The sequence below is a fragment of the Lactuca saligna genome, chromosome 6 (genome assembly GCF_052625555.1).
Source record: "Lactuca saligna cultivar CGN05327 chromosome 6, ASM5262555v1, whole genome shotgun sequence".
Classification (NCBI taxonomy): domain Eukaryota; kingdom Viridiplantae; phylum Streptophyta; class Magnoliopsida; order Asterales; family Asteraceae; genus Lactuca; species Lactuca saligna.
In genome coordinates this window covers 84,812,880-84,831,102 of record NC_136422.1, presented here as the reverse complement: position 1 = coordinate 84,831,102, position 18,223 = coordinate 84,812,880, and positions in this window count along the sequence as shown.

Here is an 18,223-nt window from a genome sequence, read left to right as displayed (position 1 = left end):
GTACTCTATTCTCACTATGCACTAGCTACCCACTCGCTCTCAAAGCATCTCATAGTAGCAGTTTTCCCTAGACTAAGGCATCACAAATCAAGCCGCTCTAGTCCTAATATGAATACCTAGTCTACTAGCATGCGTAACATGTCATAACATATCTCATAACACATATTGTAAGAGTATTTTGGGGATTTTACTGTTCGGGCGCTGGCTGACCGTACACACTGCTTCTCCTTTGGTTGTTTCGAAATCTCTTATCAGATTTTTATTGCTTTTATTAATTAAATTTTTTCTCAAATCCCCAGTTTGAGTTCAGTTACGCCCGAAGGTGTATCCGAATCCCTCAAACCAAGGGTCTGATACCAACTTGTAACAACGTAAATTTTAATTTTATTTAAAATTTTTTTAAACATCAAAAACCATCGATTAATATATTCCAAATTCCAACATGAACAATGTTATCATAACAAAATACATCCCAATGATCATAAAATAGTTTTTCCCCGACAATGTGTACGATCACGCCGGTGCCTTCCCACGGTCCTCGCTAGTACTTGAAACACATAACACAACAACTGTAAGCATGAATTCTTAGTGAGTTCCCCAAAATACAACTTACGCACATACGCCTTTCCAGGCCCTGACCTTCCGGTCCATGTGTCTCAGGGGACTTCCGTCCCGACTAGGTAAACCTTCCGGTCCTACCCACATCAACCTTACGGTCCACATCACAACGCCTTCCGGCCCATAACATATTCGCCTTCCGGCCCATAACGTAATGCCTTCCGGCCCATATCAAACATATCATACATGGAACTTATAAACGATTAGCTTATCACATACAATGCATATATCTCATAACATATCTGACCTTCCGGTCACACAATAAAAACCCTTCCGGGTACAGTAAAGTGAGAAAACTCACCTCGTGGAAAGTCTAAGATCTCGCGTACTCGCTATCTCCAAATCCCAACGACGATCCTACCTCGCCTAATCATAAAAATATCATTTAATAATCAATGACTTCCACAACTAAAACTTTACCTTTATCATCATTCCTCAGAGGGTAAAAGACCATTTTACCCTTCCTTAACCTAAAGTCCCCATGTTGACCAAAACCCTAAAAGTCAACTAAAGTCAACCCTGTGAGTACGTGGGGCGTACTGCTAGATGTACGCGGGGCGTACATCGCCAACGCATGGATCGGGGTCTCCACCCAGTACGCTGCGCGTACTGGAAGTTACGCCCAGCGTAACCATCAGATTCTAACACACTTCATTTCTAGTCTTAATCGGTTAAGCCATTACTCCAACTTCTAGATCCGACTCTGTTAGTGTGTCTAAACCCATAAAGTCGAGACCTTTAAGCCTTGGCATGGTTGTAAAGGCTCCACACTTCTTAGCATCATTCTATTCCAACTCAAGGACCTATATCTCATGCATGGTGCAATATTCACGTCCAAGACGTCATTTTTATGAGTCTACAACTCTAATAGATCAGAAATATGAAGTATCTAAGCTTATGGAGGCCATTTGCACAAAAAGTCTCCACCTTTGAGACTAAAACCCTAGAAAATGGTACTTGAAGCATATTACATGAACCAAGTGACAAGATCCGAACTTTTTACCTGATAATGAAGCTTTAACCCTTGCAAAGCTCAGATCTACACTTGAACACCACTTCTAGTCTTTCCAATGAGCTCTTCTTCCCCTTTGCAACCTTGGAATGGCACCACTAAGCTTAGAAAACTCACAAAATGGCTTAAGAACGAATGCACACTCTTTTTAGGGTTTCTCTCCGAGGGATGGTGGCTGAGAAGTCCAGCCACACATTCCTTTTATAGCCCTCCAAAGGAATTAGGGTTTTTAGGTCTGGACCGGTTACGCCCAGCGTACCTGAGGGTGAACGCGTCCAAATGAGGCGCGCGAGTACGCGCAGCGTACTCGCCTATCATGAAAACCCTAAAATGACAACATAACCAAGATGCAGGTCAAAATAGAAGAATACCTGGATTTCGGGCTGTTACAATAGTGCTCAAAACCCATCAGTGGTACAGGAGACTAGGGTAGTTTTTCTGTTATATGGTGCAAAAGTAAAGTTTTCAAAGTTGGAAATTATCGATTTTAAATTCTACACTAGGCTCACGACGTGAATTCGGTTTTGACGGCAGAATTTTGAATTTTTGCTAAAAAAATTAAATTTGGATAATTACCATTAGTTGTTTTACTTATTAAAATTCAATTTTATGATATGGTAATTGATATCCTAATATAATTGAAAGATAATTGTCAAACTTTAAGATAATTACAGGATTATATGATAAATTAATTATTTGTAGAATTTGATTTGAATTATCTTACCATTTAAAATTGCATTAGGCCAAATTATGTGATAAATATAAATTATATGATTAGTTAAACTGTTTTTCAAATTTTATCTAAAAGGTTTTGAAACGTTTCAAAATTTGCCCTCAAGTTTTGGAATTAAAATTTGATTAAAAAGTTTTAATTTTGAAAAGTTAAATTCTTAAACCCTAGTAATTTGAAAAAGTTACAAAAATGCACCTCATGGTTTTGTATTTAAAAATTGATTAAATAGTTTTAATTTTGAAATCTTTAATATAAACCTTGATTTTTGAATAGTTCAAATTATACTCTTACGGATTTATTAAATTAATTAGGTGTTTAATTAAAATACGGAATTAGTAAATCCATAATAACATGATTAAATTAAATTAAATTAAAAGTATAATTTATTAATAGATTAAACCGTTTAGTATTTTAAAAGTTTGAAATACACCATTAAACTATATAAAATTAAAAGTCTAATATATTATATATCTATAAGTAAAAGGTTAGCCTTACCGTTAGTAGACATCATTCAGGAAGTTGGTCTATAAGGGGTGTATAAGGAAGCGGCCTGTAAAATGGCTGTCGTTGGGTTTCCACTCTTACCCACCGCACCATTGACTAGTGGAGGGTTGTTGGCCGAATGGGTAGGATAGGACACAAACTTCCATTATAAGTATAATGAAATACGAAGTAACTAAATGCTTTTATAAATTCCTAAATCTTAGTTACTTTAGGAACAATGTGAATTCGGTGCTAATCCATGAAATTGCACATTGCACCTTGTTGGTCGTTAGTGGAGCGTGTGTGGTTAACCATCACACTAATATGGGACTAATGAAGGATAGGAATTGGTAGCTCGTAGATTATCATAGATCAATGGAGCGTGTGTAGTTAACCGACACATTGATCAGGTGATAAACATCTTCGAGAGTACCAAGCTAATTTGCGTGGTTATTCACACCTTGTTTGTGATCCTCGGTATCCCAGTCATAAACTTGAAGGGCATAATCGAGATTAAACATGCCATTGAAAAGTTCAATGAATCTCAAAAGATCTAGTAATTTCAATTCATTTAAAACCAAATTTTCATTTTCATTTTTTATGGTGGAAATTGGTAAATTGTCATTTACCTTTCTTCAAATATTCTGCAACTGGATTACGGCATCCCTCTTCCGAATTGTAAATTATTGTGTTGGGTCCTAGCCTTAATATTTCATTTGGGTGTTATATTGAGGATTGAATCAACTAACTTAAATTTCTCCCTTTTTGTAGATGTCTAGCAATTATGGTCTTCCTAAATCTTTTTGAAAAAGCATTCCTAATGAAGATGATGTTTCACATTTTGATTAATGAACTAGAAATCATACTTCACTTCCTCCACCCCTCCAACTATTCTCCCTGACCCACGTGTTCGTTTACTTGAAAAGTTCAAGGTCACTCAAGCCCTATTGGCAAACAAACACGAAGATGGAAAGTCTATATGTGCTCATGTCTTGGAGATGCAGTTGCATATTGACAAACTGGGAATGTTCGATGTTGTTTTCCTGAGGAAGTTGGTTGTTGACTTGGTTCTTCAATCACCTTCCGAGTCGTATGGTCAGTTTGTTGACATATCACGACATGACCCTTACTGATCTTACATATTTGCTAATTGTTGCTGAATCAGAAATAATTTGGCCTACTGGTCAAGCAAATTTGAATGGAAGGTATGCATCCTAAATTTCCATGGACCCTAACAATGGAAAATGTGATAGTCCGGAAATGGTTTCTTCTCCTAAAGGAGAGAAATTGGCCATGATCAAAAAGTTTGACCATAAGAGAAATTCCAGGTCTGAGATTGTTCCATGTGTCATTCCCAAGGAGTCCATATGTTTCTATTGTCAAGAGAAGGGACATTGGATGCAAAGTTGCCCTAACTACATGAGAAATCTAAGAGATGGTAAAGTCAAAATGTATGACTCTACTTCAGGTAATCCATTATCTAACTCTATTAAGTTCATATTTATATATTCTTAATACTGTTGGATAAGGTGTCTAAGTCCATAACTTATTTGGTATATACTTGACCCGACCGGCATGGTCCATTTGGGTTGCATCTCATCCAAACTATTATGGATAATTTTATGAGAGTTATACACATATGTTTATTAATATATTATGAGTTATAATATATTAATATGAAGTTACGTTATTTAATTAGTTTTAGTCTTAAATTAATTATGGATTAATTTAGAGATTAAAAGGAATACTAATTAAATTATGGGCTATTTGTTTTATATAGTGTGGGCTAATACTCATTTGTTAATGGGCTAGGCTTATGTGGAAGTCCATGGATGATCCATGGAGCTTTTAACCCATGGATCCTTGGAAAAGGAAAAGACATGGGTTATTAGGGTTTCACCCTAACCATGCATACTATATAAGCATGCTTATGGAGCATGAAATGAAGCCTAAGAGAAAACTAGTGATCTAGTGTGTGTGTGTGCATGTGTGTGGCCGAAAATACAAGAGGTGTATTCTCTCTCAAAGTTTTCCAAGAGTTTGTGGTGTTTGTGATTCCATTTGAGGCATTCACACGATTGGTGCTTGGCCCTCAAACTCCTAAGAACCCAACTCATCAAAAGGTATGTAATCTCTTCTAACTCTTTTATGTTGAAATGTTCCCCATGCCATGTTAGATAGGTTATAAACCTTGGAAAATTATTATTTTGCATGTATTTAGACAAACATAGATCCAAGGTTTATTAGGGTTGCATGCACACTTAGGAAGTGTTAGATTGCTCAAAACCCAACAGTGGTATCAGAGCCTAGGCTTGCTTGTTTGATACTTGATGCAAAATAGTAAAAAAAGTCGAAATCGTTGCTGTCTGCATGGTAGACTCGCCGAGTCCATTGGGGGGACTCGCCGAGTCCAAGGCAAACTTCAACCTACTCGACGAGTCAGTTCGTGCACTCGGCGAGTAGGATCGAAAGAATGCAGAATCTCGACTTTTGCTGCTGGAAATGGACTAGAAACATTACCCTAAACTGTTTTGGTGTTATAAAACTTATTTTAGTTGGTGTAATGGTTGGTCTAATCCATTTACAATAGCATATATCAAAATTCCATGATTTTATGTGTTCATATAATTCTTGAATTTTGATGATCATGTTCATGTTCTTATGAATTTAGAAAATGATAGGAATTATTTGTTGAATTGTTTAGGATTAATTCTTTATCATTTATGTGTTTTAATGGAGTCCATAATTTGTCCTCAAGTTATGGATTACCAAAGGTCACTTTCATTTAACACACACTTAAAACACATAAGTTACATGAAAATGAAGAGTCTTCATTTTTATGAACCTTTAATTCATAAGTTATGAAATGAAGAGTTTTGCAAAGTTACAAAACTTGCCCTCAAGTTTTGGAATTTGTAAAGTTTCACACACTTTAATAAACTTTAATTCCAAACCTTAGAGTTTTAATAGTTAAAATTCAACCCTTATACTATTTATAACATTAATGGTTAATTATTATATATATGTATAAGAATAAGTCGTTTTACCGTTAGTAGGCCTCATTCACGAAGCCGGTCTATAAGGTGGGTATAAGGTTGTTGCCTATAAAATGGCGACTTAATGGGTGTATACTCTCACCCACCGCTTGCTTGATCGGTGGAGGGTCATTAGCCGAACGGGTAGAACAATGACTTTAAATCCTCATTAAAAGTATAATGAATATTATAAAATAACTAAACTCTTTTAATTCCCAATCTTAGTTATTTTAGGAAAATGTGAACATGGTGCTAATCCATGGAATTCACACTTTGTACCTTACCAAGTCGTTGGTGGAGCGTGTGTGGTTAACCGGCACACTAACTAGAACTAGTAAGGATCACGAAGGGTAACTTAATGTTTGTCATAGATCTATGGAGCGTGTGTGGTTAACCGGCACATTGATTAGGTGATAATATTAAGAGTACCAAGTGAGTTAGCATGGTTATTCACACCTTGTTTTGTGATCCTCGGCATCCCAGTCACAAAACTTGAAGGGCACAATCGAGATTGAAACATGCCATTGAAAAGTTCAATGAATCTCAAAAGAATCTAGGAATTTCAAATCCAATTAAACGTAATAAATCATTTCGTTTTCATGGTGGAAATTGGTGAATCGTCATTCACCTACCTTTCAAATATATTATTACTTAGATTACGGCATCCCTCTTCTAAGTGTAATATATTGTGATTGGATCCTAGCCTTAATATTACATTTGGGTGTCTTATTAAGGATCCTAAATATCTAATCTAAACTTACTTTCTTCTTTCAGGTGTCTTCCAACACTAATGCTTCAGGCTCTAACCCAACTGGTTCTTTCTCTCTCATGAATCTTTGTGGGAGGGTCATCTTTGATGGTTCCAACTTCATGGATTGGATTAGGAACATCAGGATGGTTACTCGTTACGAGGACAAGGAATATGTCCTCGATAAGGAGTTAAAAGAACTTGATGAGTCTACTGCTACTCCTGAGGAGATCGCTGAATTCAGGACTCATGAGAGAGATGCTACTAAGGTGGCATGTATCATGATGGCCACGATGACAGCCGAGCTCCAAAAGTCGTATGAAGATTTCTACCCTTTTGAGATGCACCAAGACCTGATGGAAAGGTACCATCAGAGTGCTCATCAGGAGCGGTATGAAATAATCTCCTCCATAATAACTACCCGCATGAAGGACGGTGAATCCGTCACGAGCCACATGCAAAAGATGCAAAGGTATGTGGACCGTTTGCTGAAGCTGAATGTTAACATCCCCGAGGAGTTAGCAATTGACATCATTTTGCACTCCTTGCCTTCTTGTTATGATCATTTTCGAATGACATATCATATGAACAAGGAGGAAGTTACCCTCAGCAAGCTTCAAGGACTCTTGAAGACTGCTGAAACCGGTCTTAAGGGTAAAGCGGTTGTTACCTCTACTACTCCTACTCCATCTTCTACCCCTGTTTTAGCTATTGGGCAAGGCAAAGGGAAAAAGAGGAAGCACCCTTCGAAGGGTACCAAGGGAAAGTCTCTTGAAGACTCCTCATCAAAGACTAAGAACGGTTCTGTCACTCCTTCTGCCATTCCCAAGGATGCTGAATGCTTTTATTGCCATGAAAAGGCACACTGGAAGCGAAACTGCCCTAAGTACTTGCAGGATCTAAAGGATGGGAAAGTGAAACCCACCTATGCAGGTATTTACACTATATTGTCTAATTACTCAACATATTCTAACTCTTGGGTGCTTGATACAGGATGTGGTATTCACATATGTTCTGATTTGCAGGGCCTAAGAAGAAGTGAGGATGTGGAGCACGGGAAGATAAACTTAATCATGGGGAATAGGAAGGCTTCACCTGTTTCCAAGATTTGAGTTTATACTTTGTTGCTTAATAATGGGTTAAAATTAGATTTGAATAAATGTGTGTACTCGTCTGAAATGGCGAGGAATATTATTTCTTTTCATGCTTTGTACAAACAAGGTTTTACCTTTTCGTTTGATAATGAATGTGGTGGTATTAATGCTTTCTTTAATAATGTGTTTTATTTTAAAGCATTACCTTGTGATGGTGTGTATGAAACTGTGTCGATTGTAGACAACTTAGGAAATAATGTGTTGTATATTGATTCTTCTACTAGCCTAGATAAAGCATCATTGTGGCATTGTCGTCTTGGACATGTAAACAAGAAACGCATAGGCCAACTCCAAAAGAATGGAGTCTTGGAATCATTTGACCTCAAATCAGATGATAGTTGTGAATCTTGTCTACTTGGAAAAATGACAAAATCACCCTCCACTGGAACTTGTGAGAGGGGTGAGGGTTTGTTGGACCTAATACATACTGATGTATGTGGGCCATTCAAAACCGCCACAAGGGATGCTAATCGGTATTATGTGACTTTTATTGATGATTATAGTAGATATGGGTATGTCTACTTAATCAAACACAAGTCCGAAACCTTTGAAAGGTTTAAGGAATTCAAGCAGGAAGTAGAAAATCAATTGGGCAGGAACATTAAGATGCTTCGATCCGATCGAGGTGGTGAGTATCTTAGTACCGAGTTCCTTGACTATCTTAAGGAGTGTGGGATTGCCTCACAATTGACTCCTCCCAGGACACCACAGCTGAATGGTGTAGCTGAGAGGCGTAATCGTACCTTGTTGGACATGGTTCGCTCTATGATGAGTCGAGTTTCGTTACCAATCTCTTTTTGGGGGTATGCCTTAGAGACTGCCGCTCATATCCTTAATCTAGTCCCTACAAAGAAGGTTACCAAAACACCTCATGAAATGTGGACTGGGAAGGTTCCCAATTTGGACCACATCAAAATTTTGGGTTGTGAAGCCTTTGTGAGGCGTGAAACTCATGATAAGCTTGAACCCCGAAGTGAAAGGTGTATTTTCATCGGCTACCCACAGAAATCCTTCGGTTACCTTTTCTACAGACCCAGTGAGAATGTGGTCTTTGTAGCACGAAGAGGGATCTTTCGCGAGAAAGAATTTATAAGCCAAGGAGACAGTGGGAGGCAGATTGATCTTGAAGAAATTCAAGAATCAATTGGTGAAGGAACCTCAGACACTAGCAATCAACCTGAGGAAGAAACTCCTGTTGATCCAGCTGACGAGTCTGTACCTCCGAGACGTTCCACACGGGTTAGGAACACACCTTCGTTTTATTATGGTTTTCATATTACTACGGAAGGTGATACGTTTATTAGTGATAGTACACTAGTAAATTTGGATGAACCTAGCAGTGTTAAGGAAGCCATGGCAGGCCCGGAGTCTGCTAAATGGAAGGAGGCTATGGACAGCGAGATACAGTCCATGTATGATAATCAAGTTTGGAACTTGGTTGACAATGTACCGGGCCGTAAAACAGTCGGGTGCAAATGGATCTTCAAGAAGAATACAAACATGGAAGGAAAAGTGCATACTTATAAGGCTCGACTGGTTGCGAAGGGTTTTACTCAAACTCAAGGTATTGATTATGATGAAACCTTTTCGCCGGTAGCAAAGATTAAGTCTATTAGGGTTATGTTAGCCATTGCAGCATTTCATGATTATGAAATATGGCAAATGGATGTCAAAACCGCTTTCCTTAATGGAAAGTTGGCTGAGGATGTGTACATGAATCAGCCAGAGGGTTTTGTCAATGCAGAGTACCCTAATAGAGTATGCAAGCTTGAGAAATCCATTTATGGATTAAAACAAGCATCTCGTAGCTGGAATCTTTGTTTTGATGAGAAGGTAAAAGAGTTTGGCTTCTTGAGAAGCGAAGATGAGTCTTGCGTGTATGTCAGAGCTAGTGGGAGTATAGTTAGCTTCTTGGTACTGTATGTGGATGACATACTACTCATAGGAAATAACATCCCAACCTTGCAGGAGGTTAAGTCCTGGCTTGGGAAGTGCTTTGCTATGAAGGACCTAGGGGAGGCTACCTATATCCTAGGGATAAGGATATTAAGAGAAAGGAGTAGAAGACTAATTGGACTTAGTCAGAGTATCTACTTGGATAAGGTGTTGAAAAGGTTCAACATGGAGAATTCCAAGAAAGGAGATTTACCGATCCAAAGCAATACCAAACTGAGTAAGACTCAGAGTCCGAGTACAGAGGCAGAGATAGCTGAGATGAGCCAATTACCATATGCTTCCGCAGTTGGCTCGATCATGTATGCTATGACTTGTACCCGTCCTGATGTGGCATTTTCTTTGAGCATGGTCAGCAGGTATCAGGGGAACCCTGGCAAAGCTCATTGGACCGCGGTAAAGAACATTCTTAAGTACCTGCGGAGGACTAAGGATTGGGTCCTTACCCTTGGTGGCAGTGATGACTTGAGAATATTAGGGTATAGTGATGCTGGTTTTCAGACTGATAGGGATAATTTCCGCTCTCAGTTGGGCTGGATCTTTACCTTAAATGGAGGGGCAATTTCTTGGAAGAGTTCCAAACAGGAGACGGTGGCTGATTCGACTTGTGAATCAGAGTATATAGCAGCGAGTGAAGCAGCGAAGGAGGCAATATGGCTAAAGAACTTCATCGGAGACCTTGGAGTTGTACCAGCTATAAAGGAACCTATAGAGATTTTCTGTGACAACAATGCTGCGGTTATCTTAGCCAAGGAACCAAGAGATCATGGCAGATCCCGACACATTGACAGAAAATGTCACTTCATAAGACACAAGATTGAAGAAGGACTCCTTGTGACAAGGAGGATATCGTCAGATGAGAATCCTGCAGATCCCCTTACGAAGGGACTGACGAGGGTTAAGCATTTTCAGCATGCGAGACGCATCGGGCTGAGGGACGATATTAGTTTTACAGATTAGATAGTTTTCCTGAAACTTGTAAAATGTAATCGACGTTTGATGATGAATAAAATTTGTGATTTATTTATGAGTAAAGTGTTACTATCATTGTCAATTATTTACTATTGTTTCAGTTTTGCATGTTTTGACTTCCAGAATAATTAATTTATTCAAACCTCCACAATCGATCATACGTCGGAAGTAGGTATGAATCAAGATTGTCATGAATTGGGTTTGTAGATGCCTTAAAGGTGTTTAGACATGGCAATGGTTGCTGCAACATTCATGAGTACTCATAAGTTATGAGTATTGGTATAAACCCACGCTCACTTGTATCACTTCATGGAATTTATCTCGAGTGATCGTGAGACGATAACATCATATAAATCTTTAAACCTAGAGATATGAGTTGTTACCTATGAGTTGGTTGTGCATTGATTGCACGTAAACGCATCAGTAACTTGATGTTATAAAACGTGCCTTTGTGTACAATTCAATAAGTAGTAGAACAAGCATATCAGTCGAAGTTTATCTGTTCCTTCTAGAAATAGAAGCGATATCTGGGCCCCTCGATGATTTTGTGTTGACCCATGTACCAGGCCTGGTCAGAACTAAACCGATGTGTTCAGTGAAGTTCTTCGTCAAACAAATCGGATAATCGAGAAACAACTGCTAGACAATAAGCAAGACATAGTTCCATGTGTTTGTCCGGCTAATATCATGAGAACAGAGGATTATGTGATCACTTATCTAAAATGGCGCTTCATAGTTCGACAGAGTCTTCATTGTTCGAGGGAGTTTTCGAGAGCTACGATTGTTGGTTGGTTCCTGAAGTTATAGGCAAATATAGTTATTAGACTTATCCAAGTGGGAGTCTATGGATAAGGTGTCTAAGTCCATAACTTATTTGGTATATACTTGACCCGACCGGCATGGTCCATTTGGGTTGCATCTCATCCAAACTATTATGGATAATTTTATGAGAGTTATACACACATGTTTATTAATATATTATGAGTTATAATATATTAATATGAAGTTACATTATTTAATTAGTTTTAGTCTTAAATTAATTATGGATTAATTTAGAGATTAAAAGGAATACTAATTAAATTATGGGCTATTTGTTTTATATAGTGTGGGCTAATACTCATTTGTTAATGGGCTAGGCTTATGTGGAAGTCCATGGATGATCCATGGAGCTTTTAACCCATGGATCCTTGGAAAAGGAAAAGACATGGGTTATTAGGGTTTCACCCTAACCATGCATACTATATAAGCATGCTTATGGAGCATGAAATGAAGCCTAAGAGAAAACTAGTGATCTAGTGTGTGTGCATGTGTGTGGCCGAAAATACAAGAGGTGTATTCTCTCTCAAAGTTTTCCAAGAGTTTGTGGTGTTTGTGATTCCATTTGAGGCATTCACACTATTGGTGCTTGGCCCTCAAACTCCTAAGAACCCAACTCATCAAAAGGTATGTAATCTCTTCTAACTCTTTTATGTTGAAATGTTCCCCATGCCATGTTAGATAGGTTATAAACCTTGGAAAATTATTATTTTGCATGTATTTAGACAAACATAGATCCAAGGTTTATTAGGGTTGCATGCACACTTAGGAAGTGTTAGATTGCTCAAAACCCAACAAATACATGATGTGATAAGGTTACATTTTCATGTTTTGTAGGATTGAAGAAAAGAAAGGAAGCTTAAATGAAGAGTGAGTTGAGTCTGATAGCGACGAGATGGATTTCGATCGCATGGTTCGATGATTGGATTTTTGAGCTACTACTTAGGAGTTATGATGGACTACTTAGGAGCATTTAGTAGTGTCACACCCCAAGACCAAGAACGGCGGAAAGTTCTGGAGCGGAGGACGTCATGTATAGTATCACAACAATGAAAAGTAGTAAACAAGCAACAACATCATCCATTGCATTGATAATATAATTATTATACAATTGTGTTCTGTCAAATTTTGATAAACACTAAAGCATAAATCAAAATGAAAGATAGGTCTTCAACGAGATCCATCTTCCCTAGTCCTTGCATCGGTACCTGTCTATGATGACCTGAGGATACAAGTAATTTTGAAAGCGAGTATCAGCTTTAAAGCTGGTGAGATCATAAGTATTTTAGTGGCTTAATTTGTATGTAAGAATTTGTAAGTTTATGAACTGTAAGCATGGAAAATGTAAATGAACTGTAAGTATAGAAATGTTTGTAAAACAACTGTAAATGTTTGAAAAACTCTAGAAATCCCTATGATTCCTACTATTATATAAGGGTGTCTTCTACCAAGACCTAACTGTTCTCAATGTAGTCTTCTACCAAGACTTAACTGTTCTAAATGTTCGTTTCTTGTAAAAGTGTGTAATTTTCCCAAGTGTAACTATCATTAACAAAATATAGTTTTTACATTTAAAGTTTAAGTGAAAAGATCACTAAATATATGTACAAGGAAAATTAATGTAGTACTAAAATGTAGCGCTATAAGAACTACTGATGTACTAACTACCTTAAACCAGATTTATATTAAGGCATCATGTGATTAATTGCACCATACTATTGACTGATAACAACGATATAAGTATGGTCGTAAAAAGAAATGACGTTTGGCACCCGCAGACCTGCAGGTCCGGCTGTAGCTAGAAGCAAGGTGTAGGATAGTAAATCCAGTATAGATCTATACGCAAACTCATGCTGTCCCTTCAAGAGACTCTGGCTACAACTCGGGCCATGACATTTAATTCATGCTCCGATTCATATCACAATAATTAACGTATTCATGTATATGTAATGTAATGAACTGTTCTAGCTGTAATGTACGTGCTCTCTACCTAGCAAATATAGTAATGTACTGTAATGTTCTAGCTGTAATGTACGTGCTCTCTACCTAGCAAGTATAGTAATGTACGGTAATGTTCTAGCTGTAATGTACGTGCTATCTACCTAGCAAGTATAGTAATGTATGGTAATGTTCTAGCTATAATGTACGTACGTGCTCTCTACCTAACAAGTATAGACTCATGAATGAACTGACTCATTGTGTGATATCGTATTCTAGTAATGGTTCTAGTATCTTCCTAAACTACCCATATGGTAGTTTACTAGTAATCTAACTAGGCCGTATGAACATGGATGTATACCCTTGCTACCCAAGGGCATTGGATGAACTGGAAAGACCTTTTATGACTATATATGTACACATGATATATAACTAATATTTAAACGACCTTCGGACGAGTAACCGATATCCTATCAGACCACATCCAAATCGAGGAAAAGGAAACAAGGTGGGTAGCCTTCCTAAGTCTTTTAAACATTACTTATATAACTATACATATAGAGGCATACAATTTATAATATAAAAACATAAAATGCATTTTATAAAACCTTTGAACATAATTATTATCTAAGAAAAGATCGACTTGATGTCGATCTATAAAACTGTTTGAAGGCATGGGTTTGATAAAACAATTTAGTATAAAGAACCATTTGTTTGAATCACAATTGTAAATAAGTTTGAAATAAAACATACATAGTAAAATGTACAGTGTAATAAGGAGTTTTAAACATATAAAATGTTTATGAAAATCATTTGAAGGAAACTGTTTGGTAAAACGGCTAATGAATAGCCAATCATTTGAATGCTACTTATTAATCACATATGATTGATATAATAATTAGCATAATTCTACTTGTATCCCCCCCATAAAACATTTAAAAAATGTTAAAACATTGATTAAGGGGTATGAAATCACCTGTAGCAAGTGGATCGGAAGGAAGTGTCAGATAAGTGCTTGGTGTCAAGTGAAGACTTAGATACGCACAAATATGCTAATAACATATAAGGATATATGTATATACACAATTAGTCTTTAAACAACTAATAAACAAAGTTAAGATAGTCTAGGAGATGCTAAACACTTTATACATGTGTTATAAGTCTCAAGGGTCGCATCTAAGTGTTGTAGGGAAAGGCTAGTGTGTTTAGCGTTCAAGGGTAAACTCCCTTGGAGTTTACGGTTTTCATGACCATTACCCAAGGAGTTTACGATAGTAAACTCAAGGGTTTACGGTCGTAAACTCTACACTTTATGACCATTTGTTGGTTTGAAGTCTTCTAAGCTATTCCAAGCATTCCTACTTCATGATTTAGCCTTAGGAAGTGTTGTGTGGCAACAAAACACTCCTAAATGGAGTTTACGGTCTAAGGACCGTTTCGCCATGAGTTTATTACCTTAAACTCATGAGTTTACTACCTTAAACTCATGAGTTTACTACCTTAAACTCATGAGTTTACTACCTTAAACTCCTAACTTTGGTATTTGGCGGTTTTCAACTCCTTAGCTCAAACATGGCACTAGTCTAGGTTAGATTCTAGCCATAAGGAACAACCATGGGCCATTTATGCGACATTTACACAGCATTTGAGGTTGTCACATCATCCCCCTGTTCAAGGGAATTTCGTCCCGAAATTAGAATTTAGATAAGGAAGTAGGTATGAATGATCGAGTCGTGAAGTGGAAAACTTCTTAATCGATTGGTTCTAGCGCTCCTAGGTGAAATCGGGCCCTCGGTTGGTATCCCAACGAATCTTCACCAACGGGAGACTGCGTTGCTTCGTCCGCTTGACCTCTCGGTCGAAGGTCACTATGGTTCTAATACGAAGGCGAGGATCTCGACGAGTGGACTTACAAGAGTCCTAATGGAAAGGTATGGTTTCACGATCGAGACGCGAAGAGTAAAATGTATGTTACCGAGTTCGCGGAGTATGTCTAATTTGTGCGAGGTATAGGACCGATTCTGGTAAGAATCTCGGAGGTCCTATCTGTCTTGGATTTAGCTTTCCACGCAATATGAAGCGTATTAAGCCATTCACAGAGTGAGACTTCCTAAAGAACTTGGTCTTTAATTTGGAATCTCCAAGGTTTCCTTTTCTTGTTTAACTTCCCAGTCAAGGGCCACTCCTTGCTGGGTCAAGGTCGAAAGGGTTTCTGTAATTTGCGAGGTGTTCTGAATGAACTATGACAGTAGGTCTATAAGACCTAGAATTTGGCGAATGTCTGTCAGCGTCTCTAGTGTCGACAAATTCTCAAATTTTTTGACAAATTGTAAGAGTACTCAAAATTTCCCACATCACTTAAAGTGTGTCATAGAAATTTGACTCTTAAATTTCAAAACTCGTTCTTAGAGAACTTCGCGAAAAGTACCTCTGAAGGTAATGTTTCCATGGGTTTCTTCTTACTACGAGGGTAGATTAGTAAGTCATTAAATGGAGAAATAACGAACTAATCCAAGTAAGAAAGACGAACCCTATTCATTAAATTGATTAATACTATGGGCGTATTGGTCCTATCCGAAGGGTATCACTACAGACTCGGAGTGTCCGCATCGAGTTCGGAAGGTAGTCTTCCATACATCCTTCCCTAACACTCGAACTGGTGATATTCAGATATCAGATCCATTTCTGAATGTAATTCTTTCCTTGCGTTTTCTCAACCAAATCATTTATGTGGGGCAGCGATAACGATTTCTACTGGATAATCTTGACGGAGTCCTATATAGCCGAGGTACATACAATGCAATCCCTTGATCTCTGAAAGAATATGACCGGGGTTCTCCAGGGTGAGAAGCCTAGTCTTCTAATTCTATTTCTGTGTAGTTCGTTAAGTTGTCCGGGCTGTTCTTGTATCTCCGTAGGTGTTTAGACTGTAGGGAAATCTGTTTACAGTAGTCGTACTGGGTTCTAAGTTTGTTCACATGACGATGCGATTACTTGTAGACTTGGGCAGTTCTCCGTCCTGAAGTTCATTTTAGAATCCATACTTGGTTCAACGATCAAAATTTTGTGTACACGAGTCATATATAATTAAGATTAAAAAGGTAGTCGAATAACTGATTCTTCTTTAAGCTCATATCCCATTGAGGAAAAGAAGTTAAAGTGGAATCATCAATTCTAAACCTGTAGAACCTTGATTATATATCACCCCTATGTATACATTCTTCAGCGATAGATTAACCGTATGGATCTTTGGATTGAACTTGACGTACTGTACGAGTGGTACTTCGGGGATTTCTTCGGAAAGAAAAAAAAATAACTAAGAGGTACTCCTGGCATGAGTACTTCGGTGTTCTGATATGACGGCTTTGCTGGAAAAGCGATCTAGAAGAAAGAGTTGTATGTATGAAGCTGGTATGGTGTGGATCAAATTAAATCTGGTTGTATGATAATGTTGGAATCATACGAAAACTTAAAGACATTAGATTTGGACATAAGATGCTTACAGACAAAAACAACCGTGCTACCATGAACAGAGTTACAGTACTTTAGATTTACTACAAGACTATTGCTACGAATAAGGTATACTACATAGGACAAGTATACACAGCACGAGCATCCCTATACAAACAGGATCTCGCAAAAGATAAGACTCTAGTTGCACTAGTTCTAGATAGTTTATAAGTCTGTTACAACGAAATGCCTAAATTACATTAACGTGAGTTCCGGAGCAGGTTCTCCCGCAGCTGTGATCCAGAGAATATTCCCATCTGTGCCATAGTTCTTTGCTATAGGGCAATCCTTCTTGAAGTGCCCTATCTCATCGCATTAGTGGCATTACTGGCTAGTACTCGCAATGGTGACGGGAGTGAGGTGTTGAGTAGGAGTTATGGGGACGCGGGTTCTTTCCTTGATTTCCTTTTTCGGGCAATCTCTCTTATAGTGCCCAAACTCACCATAATTAAAAAAAACTAGGCTTGCTCCAGTGGTGGAGGTAGTTTTACAGAAACAAGCAATGTGCCCCATCTTGTTGCAATTAACGCATTGCAAGGCTCGGCAAATTCCCTTGTGGTGGTAGTTGCACCTGTCGCACTTCGGGAGTGTTCCTTTATATGGACTGCTCGGTACGGGGATGGCAGGGGTTTCCACCTGCTATGGTTGCATGGCAAGTTTTTGGGACTTCTTGCGTTCTTTCTAGGCTTGACGCCTGCATTTGTTGTTCTCTGTCTTTCAGCTTTGTGAGCTTGTGACTGTTACTGTTTGGCGATTTCCTGGATGGATACCACGATTGGAAACTTCAATCCCATCATCAGCATTGATTGTGCTTATAGCGCTACGGTGCGCAAGGACAGCTGTCATGGCAGCCATCACAGCAGTTGTAACTGCGGTTTGAAAGGTAGAGGCGTCTATAGGAAAGGTAGAGGTTTCGTTGTTCGACTGATTGCTTCCGGATGACGACATGATTCTGTAACACGATAGATAAGGATTTTTTGAGCGATTCTGGTTGACCCTTGATGTACTTAGATTGTTCATGTAAAGAGTACGACTATGTTCTCGAAAGTTTGACCTACATCCCTACGATGCAGTCCTAGTATGGATTAGAAGTATGTTCACGGAGGTTTGACCTACATCCCTATGATACAGTCCTAGTACAGAATGGAAGTGTGTTTGTAGAATGGTCTCAAGACGTTTGTCGTTCAAGCCGAGGTATCGTGGGTTGGTGAATAACAAGATCCAACCACTGAAAGAAACTTGGAAATGTCT